Consider the following 9,326-nt stretch of genomic DNA (forward strand, 5'->3'; position numbering starts at 1 on the left):
CATGAAAAGATGTTGCAGAAAAGGGAGCAGTAGGGGCAAGTGGGACTTTATGCAAGTACACAGTAAACCAGGGCAAAGATCCTTCCTGCACATAGCGTCCCCTGCCCTTAGCCTCAGGTATGGTCTAATGATGTGACACCTGATGTTTATTGAGCATTTACATCTTATGTTATTGAGCCGAGCCCTCGCCTGCCTCCTCACAACAAAAAACCCTGTGATAGTGACACTTTTCCCTTAGATGATGCTTATCTGTGTGCTAAAGCTCCACTTTACAGATGAGGAAACTGAATCTTAGAAGGCTAAGGAAAATTTTCCTTAGGTTATATAATTTGCAGAGGGGGAGAAACAGACCTTGATCACAGGTCTAGTTAGACTCAAAAGCCCTACTGCTAACCATTGCACCACACTGCTGCGTTCCTGGCCATGTTGCCACATAGACCTGGCACATAGGTGAGAACAGGGAAGGAGGAAAGATTTGCCTGTTAGGATATAAGCTTCATAAGGACAGGAATCTTTGCTTAGTTCATAGGGGACAGCAAGAAGAAGGGGTGTGGGAAGAATATGGGGAGGAAAGAGGAAGGTGGGAAGGCCCCATTATTGCTGCTCCAGCAGGTCAGACAAACTCAAGGCAGCTCCTTCCTTCAGTTCCTTGTTCCATTGTTGGGCCTGCTGAGTGAGAACAATGGAAATGGAATCCTTCTTCCCGCTGCCTGGCAGGGCTGGGCCCACTTCCTCCTCACCCCACCGAAAGGAATGCTTTCTTGTCCTGGCTATGTGGTACCCTCAGGGAAGAATGGCTCTGGGGGCTCCCCAGGGATGGAAGGCTTTGTGGCTTGAGCTGATGACAATTGGGTTTGGAGCAGGGAGGGGGGGTGGGTGTGGAGGATCTTTTCAAAATTCTTCTTGGGTTTCTAACGAGCATTTCTGCTCTTTTTCCTGACTCATTATGGGGTCTCTGTTGTGAGGCACTGGGTCACAGTAAGTCACTTGGGGCCTTTGCTGACTTCTGGAGCAGATCACTCAGGCAGATCTGTGAATGGATGGGGTGTGGGGGAGGGGCGGGGGATTGAGGAACAGCCCCAGAAGCCCTTTGAGACAGGTTAGCTTTGCCCAGTGCCTCCAGTCCTGTGCAGGGCTGCCATCCTCTGAGCTCTTTATTCCTGGCCTCCCAATAGTCCAGAAGCTACTGTGTTTTAGTGTGGAAACGGCTCCATTGCCACACTTCCCAGAGGCCCTTAGACAGACAGGATTTACCCCTAATCTCTGCCATATTGGAGTGGAGTGGGGGCGGGGGAGATGGTGATTTTAATTTCAGGTTTGGAAGATGGAGAAGCTGCTCCTTTTCCCCTGCATATGGTGTTCTCAGGGCAGTTGTTTAATCTCTCCCCTGCAAGGGGGAGAAGGCACCTATGGGTGTGACATGGAAACTCTCAAAGACAAACCTTGCCATCAGGTTTGTCCTTGCAAATCACATGGCAGATCTGGCTGCAGGGCCCAACACCATTTAGGGACTCTTCAGTTCACCTCTAAATTTTCAGGACCTTGCCCCCTCCCCCAGTGACTTCTGAGGCTGGAAGGTGAAGAAGAAAGAGTAGCACGTGCAGGGTGGAGGCTAGGGGTTGAGCTTACCTAGGTCAGGAAGGGCGGCCTCTCCCTTGACATGTCTGAGGGGACACCAGCTAATTCTTTCAGCCAGTGTTTTTTTTTGTGTGTGTGTGTTTTTTTTAAAGATTTATTTATTTATTTATACAAGCACTGGGTATAGTCAGAAGCGTGGGAGGGTGAGAGAATTCACCAGAACAGGGAGCATAAGAGGCAGAAGGACCGAGGTACACTGCTGAGGGGAGCAGTGGGTGGCAGGAGAGGTCTGCACACCATGTGGGACCCTCACCTGGTAGTCGGGGATTGAACCGGCGCTGCAGAGGCTGCAGGCAACCTTGCAACTCAGCATTCAACCGCTGTGCCACCGGGGAGGCCCTTAGCCAGTGTTTTGTTGGAACTGGGGACAGTGGCGTGGAGATAGAAGGGTGTGTTCAGGGAGGAGTGTCCACCTGAGCTGAGGGCACCCATGGAAACTGTGAAAGGACATGGACTCAGAAGGCCTAGGTGGGTGTCGCGCTTCCTGTCCAGCCATGCTGCTGTGGAACCAGGAAAAACAGACACACTAGTGACACAGTAATCAGAGCTGACAAGTGCTGAACTCTCCAGGGAACTAACACAACACTCAGCGCCTTTCTTGCGCAGTTTCTCTTAATCCTCACAAGTCTGTGAGGTACTTACTGCCTCTGTGAGAGAGCAAGATGAGACAGGATGCAGAAAAGTAAAGCAAGCCGCCCATTTTCACACAAGCAAGTAGCCCTGGTCAGGGCTGGGGCCAGGGCCAAGCAAGATTCACCTTGAGCTCAGAGAGGGCAATATTTACCCCAGGGGAAGTGAAAAGAATGTAGTTTCTTAGTGGAAACACTGATAATGTTCATTTCTTTAGGTCTTTCCTCCTAACCCAGTTCCTCAATTAGGATCCTCCAGTTTCCTACATGGAGGGTTTGGCTGCCAACCTTCTGGGAGCCAACCTTCTGGGAGTCAGTGGGGGGCAGTGGAATGGTGTTTCAGTACACAATAAGCAAATACTCACTTAATCCCACTGTTGTCAAGTGAGCTGTCCTCCCTCACCCGCCATGAGGCACTTTGTTTCCCTCTGAAGAATAAACTTCCAGTCACCACTGGCCTTGGGGAGTGGACGGCAAGTGGTGGAGGGGAGTGGAGTCAGACTGCATCACAGACAGCCTTTCTACCCTTTCTCTGGCTTATAGGCCCCACACTCACCCCCAGTCTAGAGTTTCCCAGTGCTGTCATCCTGGAGCCCTGGGCAAGGATCTGCATGCAAATCACATGGCAGATCTGGCTTTGGAGTCAACTCTGTGGGGCCTGCTATAATGGTGACCTTGCATCTATCTGCTTTCCAGCTTTTTTTTTTTTTTTTTTTTTTTTTTGCTGGATTTGTGTTTGTTTTGTGTTTTTTGCTGCTATCTCTTCTGTTCATGTTGTCCTTCTGAGTTTATATCTTTAAAAGAAAAATCCCTTCATCTTATGCTAGTAGCTTTTGGAATGCTAGATGCACACGTTCAGTCTCCCATCTTTAACTGGATGGAATTTATCTATTTAGTAGATTTAGTCCCTTTTCCAACCATGAAAGCTTTCAGGCTTCAGGAATCAATAAAATAGATGTCTAAGTTGTGTTTCTTTAATTCATTGCAATTTGCAAACTAATTTTGCAATAAGTTGGTGTGTATTTTTTTCTTCTCTTGGCCCCCACCACCTTGCCCTACAAATGCGTTCCTCATTTTGGAACCTAGAGTCGAGCACAATATCAGCCTTCTTAGGTGCTTCAAGGATACGAGTTGATCACTGACTGAGTGACTTATTATATCTTATGTAATCTTTCCTCTGAGAAGAGACACCCAGTACAACAGCTAGGTTAATTTCCACAAACCTATACTTTCTCTGTCAATTAACTTTTATTACAAGTGATATCACAAGATATCAAAAAGTATATAAAAGGTATACATGGAGGGCCTCTCTGGTGTCGCAGGGGTTTAAGTCTCAGTGCTATCAAGCTTTCGCCACCCACTGTGGCCTGAGTTTGATCCCTGGCTAGGGAGCTAATCCACGTGGCACAGCAGACCTCTCCTGTCTCTCCCGCTGCTCCCCTCAGCAGTGTATTTCAGTAGATCCGCGTGTTCTGTTCTCCACTCTGTTTCTGGTAAATCATCTCATCCCCCGCACATCTGGCCTACACCCCAGCTCTTATACGCATAAATAAATTTTTAAAAAGATATACATGTAGAGCACAAACAGAATAATGTAGGAAATACCATTGCATCCAGCGCCCAGCTAAAACTCCTAACCTTACCCTTACCCTGCCTGCCTCTTCCTGTCGCATCACCCCTCCTAGAAGGAATCGCTACTTTGCGTTAGTCACCTGCTTTTCTTTATAGCTTTATCACGTATGCATGGAAGTCTAAACAGCTCATTGCTTCCTTTTACCCGTTTTTCAAACTTATGTAAATGGAATCATATATTTGTTTTTTTTAAGATATATAGTAAAGGTTTATTTATTTATGCATACAAGAATTGGGGGCTAGGCCAGAGGTGCAGGGAGTGAGCAGATTCACCAGAGACGGAGTAGGGAACAGAGCAGGCAGATGGACTGAAATACACTGCTGAGGGGAGCAGTGGGTGAGACAGAAGAGGTCTGCTGCGTCATGTGGGTCAACTCCCTGGCACCGGAGGGGCGGCAGAGGCTGCAGATAGCTTCATAGTGCTGTGTTTAACCCCTTGGGCCACCAGGGAGGCTCATATATTTGTTTTTGATTTACTTCCTTCAACACTGTATCTTTTTGAGATTCATTCAGAGTGATCCCTGTAATGGCAGAGAATTTGACTGGATGGAATTTATCTATTCAGTAGATTTATCCCTTTACCAACCAGGAAAGCTTTCAGCTTCAGGAACCATTGTTCGATTGTGAGATAACACAGTGTTTTCACACATTCTACTGTTGATGAACATTAGGATCTTTGACCATTTTCACTCTTCTTCATAACAGGTTTGGGACTAGAGAGAGACAAGAGTGACCCTGTATTATTTTCCTGTGGCTCCTATAACAAACGACCACAAACGTGGTGGCTTAAAACAAGAGAAATTCATTCTTTCACAGTTCTGGAGGCCAGAAGGCTGTAATGAAGGTATTGGCTAGGTCTTGCTCTCCTCAGAGGCTGCAGACAGCTTCACAGCACTGTGCTCAACCTCCTGTGCCACCAGGGGAGGCCCTATTTATTTATTTCTTGATAACCTTTAGAGATGGGCATCTCTTAAAGAAAATTGCATATTCAGATTATTGCTGATGTATAGAACAACAACTGATTTTTGTATCCAGCAATTTTACAGACCTCTCTTCCTAATAAAATACTCTATCTGCATATTGTTTTTGGATTTCTATGTAGCCAGTCATTCATCTGTAAATAATCAGTTTCATTCCACTCATCCTTCCTTGAATGTTTGGAATGTTTAATAAGACATTGTAGTCCTGAAAGTGCAGAAAGAAAACATTAAGTAACACATACTGAATTCAAAGTCATCATTTGCCTGTCTTATATAAATTCACTTTAGTGGGACCCTGATCCAAATATGTAACATAGGGCCTCCCTGGTGGTGCAGGCAGTTGAGCGCAGTGCTGTGAAGCTGTCTGCAGCCTCTGCAGTGCCGGTTCGATCCCCGCCAGCCTCAGAGCAACCCACGTGGTGAGCAGACCTCTCCTGTGTTGCCCGCTGCTCCCCTCAGCAGTGTATTTCGTCAGTCTGCCTATTCTGTTCTCCGCTCTGTCTCTGGTGAGTCCTCTCACCCTCCTGCGCATCAGGACTGTGCCCCTGCTCTTGTATAAATAAAATAAATCTTAAAAAAAAAAAAACAAATATGTAACATAAAATGCAAAATTGGAGCAGCACATCTGACTGCCCTCTTATTAGGTGCACAGGATTCTGAAGAGAATTAGGAAATAACCCATTGACCTAGGTCCTGTGATTATGGCGGTGGATTCCCCACTCAGTACAGCAGGTCTCTCCTACAGTGACGTGAAGGGCCATATTCATAGACTAGCTGCTTGTGACTTCCTCTCTCCGAGAATGGTGGAGCATGGTCATGAGCTTTGGAATCAAGCGGTTCCCTCTGTGTGGCCCTGGGCAAGGGATTTAACCTCTCTGGGCCACAGTTTCCTCATCTATGAAATGATGATGAGAAGCACCCCTCACAGGGCTTTTGAGGGGGACAAATGGGTTAATAAATGGAAATCGAGCAAGACAGCCTGGTGCCATACACTATTCCTGTTGCTGCTTACAAGCTGTGGACCCTTCAAGTCGGACAGGTCCTTTGAGTCCTGTGACTTCATTATCCTTTGCAACAGGTAATAGAACACTATTATGATGGTAGTCATGGACTTTCAGAAATCCTTCAGTCCTGTGTTGTTGTTTTTTAAACCATTCAGTAAGATAATTCTTTTTTTAAAAGAAAAACACTTTAAACTTCAGTTTAAAAAATTACTTAGGTGCTGGTTCCAGTGAAGGATGGAGCATCAGGAGGCACATTCCCCCATTTCCTCTGCGCTCTCAGAGCTCTCAGCCTCTGAGGAACCCCCTGCCCTATAGAGCATGGGTTCTTCCACCCCCTTTGTGTTAATCACCTCAGGAAGCCATAACTAAACATCACACCCTGGAAGGCTTTAACAACAGAAATTTATCTTCTCACAATTAGGGAGACTGAGAAGTAGAAGATCAAGGTGCTGTCAAAGTTGTTTTTTAGGGAGCCCTCCCTTCCTACCTTGTAGACAGATGGCTGGCTTCTTGCTATGTCCTCATAAGGCCTCTTCTCTGTGTGTGCAGTGGGAAAGCAAGCGAGGGTGTCTCTTCCCTTTCTTCGAAGGACTCTAATCCTATGGGAGTAAAGGCCCCACCCTCATGGCCTCATTTACCATTATTACCTCCTTAGAGGCCTTGTTTCCAGATTATTTTACATTGGGGTTAGGACTTTTAACATATGAATTTGGGGAAACATCATCTAGTCCATAACACTCTCCCATTTTCCAGATGGAAAAGCTGAGGCTTCTCCAAGGTAAATGATTTCTCCTAGCGCACTTGGGAATTAGGAACTGAGGCTAGACCAGAGAGACAGAAGTTCTGGGAACAAGCACAGGTGCTCTAGATATCTGGTGCCTGGACAAGGTCCAGGGTTGGCAGGGCGCCCTCTTCCTGGCCTCTGCGCAGAGTCTGTGCTCTGAGATGTCTGGAAAGCTCCTGGAGCACCTGGAAATGCTGCTGCCCTGGATGTGGGCATCTTTCCTGTGGGACTGGAGCAGAATAGCTGAGCAGATCCCACATTGTAACTGTGGTCTGTGCACATAGGATTGGGGAATATTGGGAAGTTCTGGTGGGGATATTGCTGAGGTGCTGCTATTGCCAGGTTGCAGTGTCTCCAGGGAGCTGCAGGACCTCACATTATCAAGATCTTGCCACATGCTGACTGGGCTAAGTGCTTTATAAACCTACAGCTATGAGACCCCATGACAGGCTGGTGAGACTGGAGTTCAAGTAAGCTCTCAAGGTGACCCAACTAGGAAATGTGGATCCCAGACACTGGAAATCTCTGGCTCCAAGGTTCATGACCCAAGGCTCTGCTCCAATGCCTGCATTCCCCAACCCCCTCTTGAAGTTCCTGTCCTCTCCAAAGGCAAGAACAGCCTCTTGGTGAGGTGGCTGGGCTGGCCCGGCCTCTTCCCGCAGCTTGGTCAGACTTGGATATTTCTCTCATCTCCAGGAGAAAAAGTAGGGAAGGGGAATGCAAGTCCCATTTCAGAGCCAAGCAGATCAAACGGTGGGGGTGGGGGGCAGGAATGTCCCAGCCTGTCTTTTCCCAAGTTGAGGAGCGGAAGCCATGACAGCTAAGGGGATTTGTGGAAATTCCTCTGCGCATTGTTACCAAGCAAAGGAAGTGTTTTAGAGTTGAGCTCTCAATTTCTGCCCTAGGGAGCCAGGGCCAGTTTCCGCTTCTGAAACTTGTTTGTGGGAAACTGAAGGGGCTGTTTAAAGATCCTCAGTGTGGGGGGCTCCAGATAACCCCCTTCCTCCATTCCCAGAGGTGAAGGGGGCAGGGGGTCCAGCAAATCAGAGAAAACAGTCACGGAATTCGTTCCTTTTCTTTTTCCTTCCACTTTGGGGTGGATGGCTCAGAGCCGAGGCAAACGAACAGAAACATTTTTTCCAGGCCTGCTGGTATTTGTTTCTGGCACAATCAGCACAAGCAGATTAGAGAAATAAGTTGCGTTTTTTGTCGTCTGTGTTGGACATCTGCACTGGACTTCATCACGCTCTGTCTGTGTGGCCCTCCACGGCCACCAGTCCACTCTGGAGGAATGGCCAGGCCTGACATACCTGGCATAGCTGTCCAAACTCTGCCAGCTGGGGATAGATTGCCCTGTCTCTTGGGAAGGTCATAATTAACTCACCAGGAAAGATAACCATGCACCTCTACACGTGTCCACCCACTTCTGCGGGTTCATCTTGGTACTTAGGCATGTCAGTGGTTGCCTGTTTCCTCCCCATTGCCAATGTGGGCTTCCTCTGGTTCCACTTTCTGGTGCAGGCGCACTCTATGGGATCCTCCACAGAATCCTGGAGGAAGGGGAAGTGAGCATGGGTTCCCCCTGCAAAGTCTTACTGGGAGCCAGACTCCAGGGTTGATCTGGCTTCTCCACACAGGTCCTACCAGATAAACCCTTTCTCAGAAAATCACCTTTAAGGAGTAACAGAAACTTGGGGACAAGAAGGGGCATGCAGGCCAACAAAGTCTTTCTGAGCCACTCAACCCCCACCTCTGGGTGGAAAGTGAGGGTATATTAGCTTGACTGAACAAACTGAGTGGGATTACGTAACCAGCCTGTGAAAGAACTTTTACTAGATGAACTAACCCAGAAGGAGGTGCTTACTTGCCAGCCTTTCTTCTTTCTCCTCCCACAACCTCCTTTTCTTTTCTTTCACCTCTCTTCCTATCCTATCCTCCCTCCCACGACTTCTTTTCCACCCTCCCTCCCTGACTCCTTCTTCCTTGCTCTTTCCTCTTTATTCCATCTTGGAAAGACAGCTGTAAGCATTCCTCCTTGTCATTTCCCAGTGCAAGGACCCAAGTTGGAGGATGTGACAAAGCACAGCCACACACCCACGTCACAGACTCCACCTCTTGGTGTGACTTCAGGATGGCCGGATTTGAACCTGCCTGTATCTCAACCTCCAACTCTTTCCTCCTCTCTTCTACCCTGACCTCCCCTCTCCATGTGGAAAAGGGCTCTCTGGAGCTCAAGCAGCAGGCTGAAGATGAGAATGCCTATGAGAAATGAAATCTGGGGGGTCATATGTCAAATAGTATATCCCATTTGGAAGAATTATTATTTCAAAGTTGTGGGGTTTTTTTTTTTTTTTCTTTTTTCTTTTTGAGTGGTTTATATCCATAAGACTTCTGGGAAAGGGACAGATTCCCAACGTGTAAAATATGAATTTTTCAGAGTCAACATTCCTAATGCCCAAATACACTTCAGGACTATGAAAACTTCATGTACAATGATAGGTTGTTATGAACTAAATCGTACTGAGCAGTTAGTTGTAAGAGGGCATTTTATGTTTTATTTTTATTTCCATGCGCGGTTTATTTTTGCTCTGACATTTTATTATAATTTCTTCCTACAGTAGGTGAAGTGCTTGGGAAGTTAATTTAAACCAGCCTGACT

Source organism: Talpa europaea (assembly GCF_964194135.1).
Source record: "Talpa europaea genome assembly, chromosome: 13".
In the NCBI taxonomy this organism is placed as follows: Eukaryota; Metazoa; Chordata; class Mammalia; order Eulipotyphla; family Talpidae; genus Talpa; species Talpa europaea.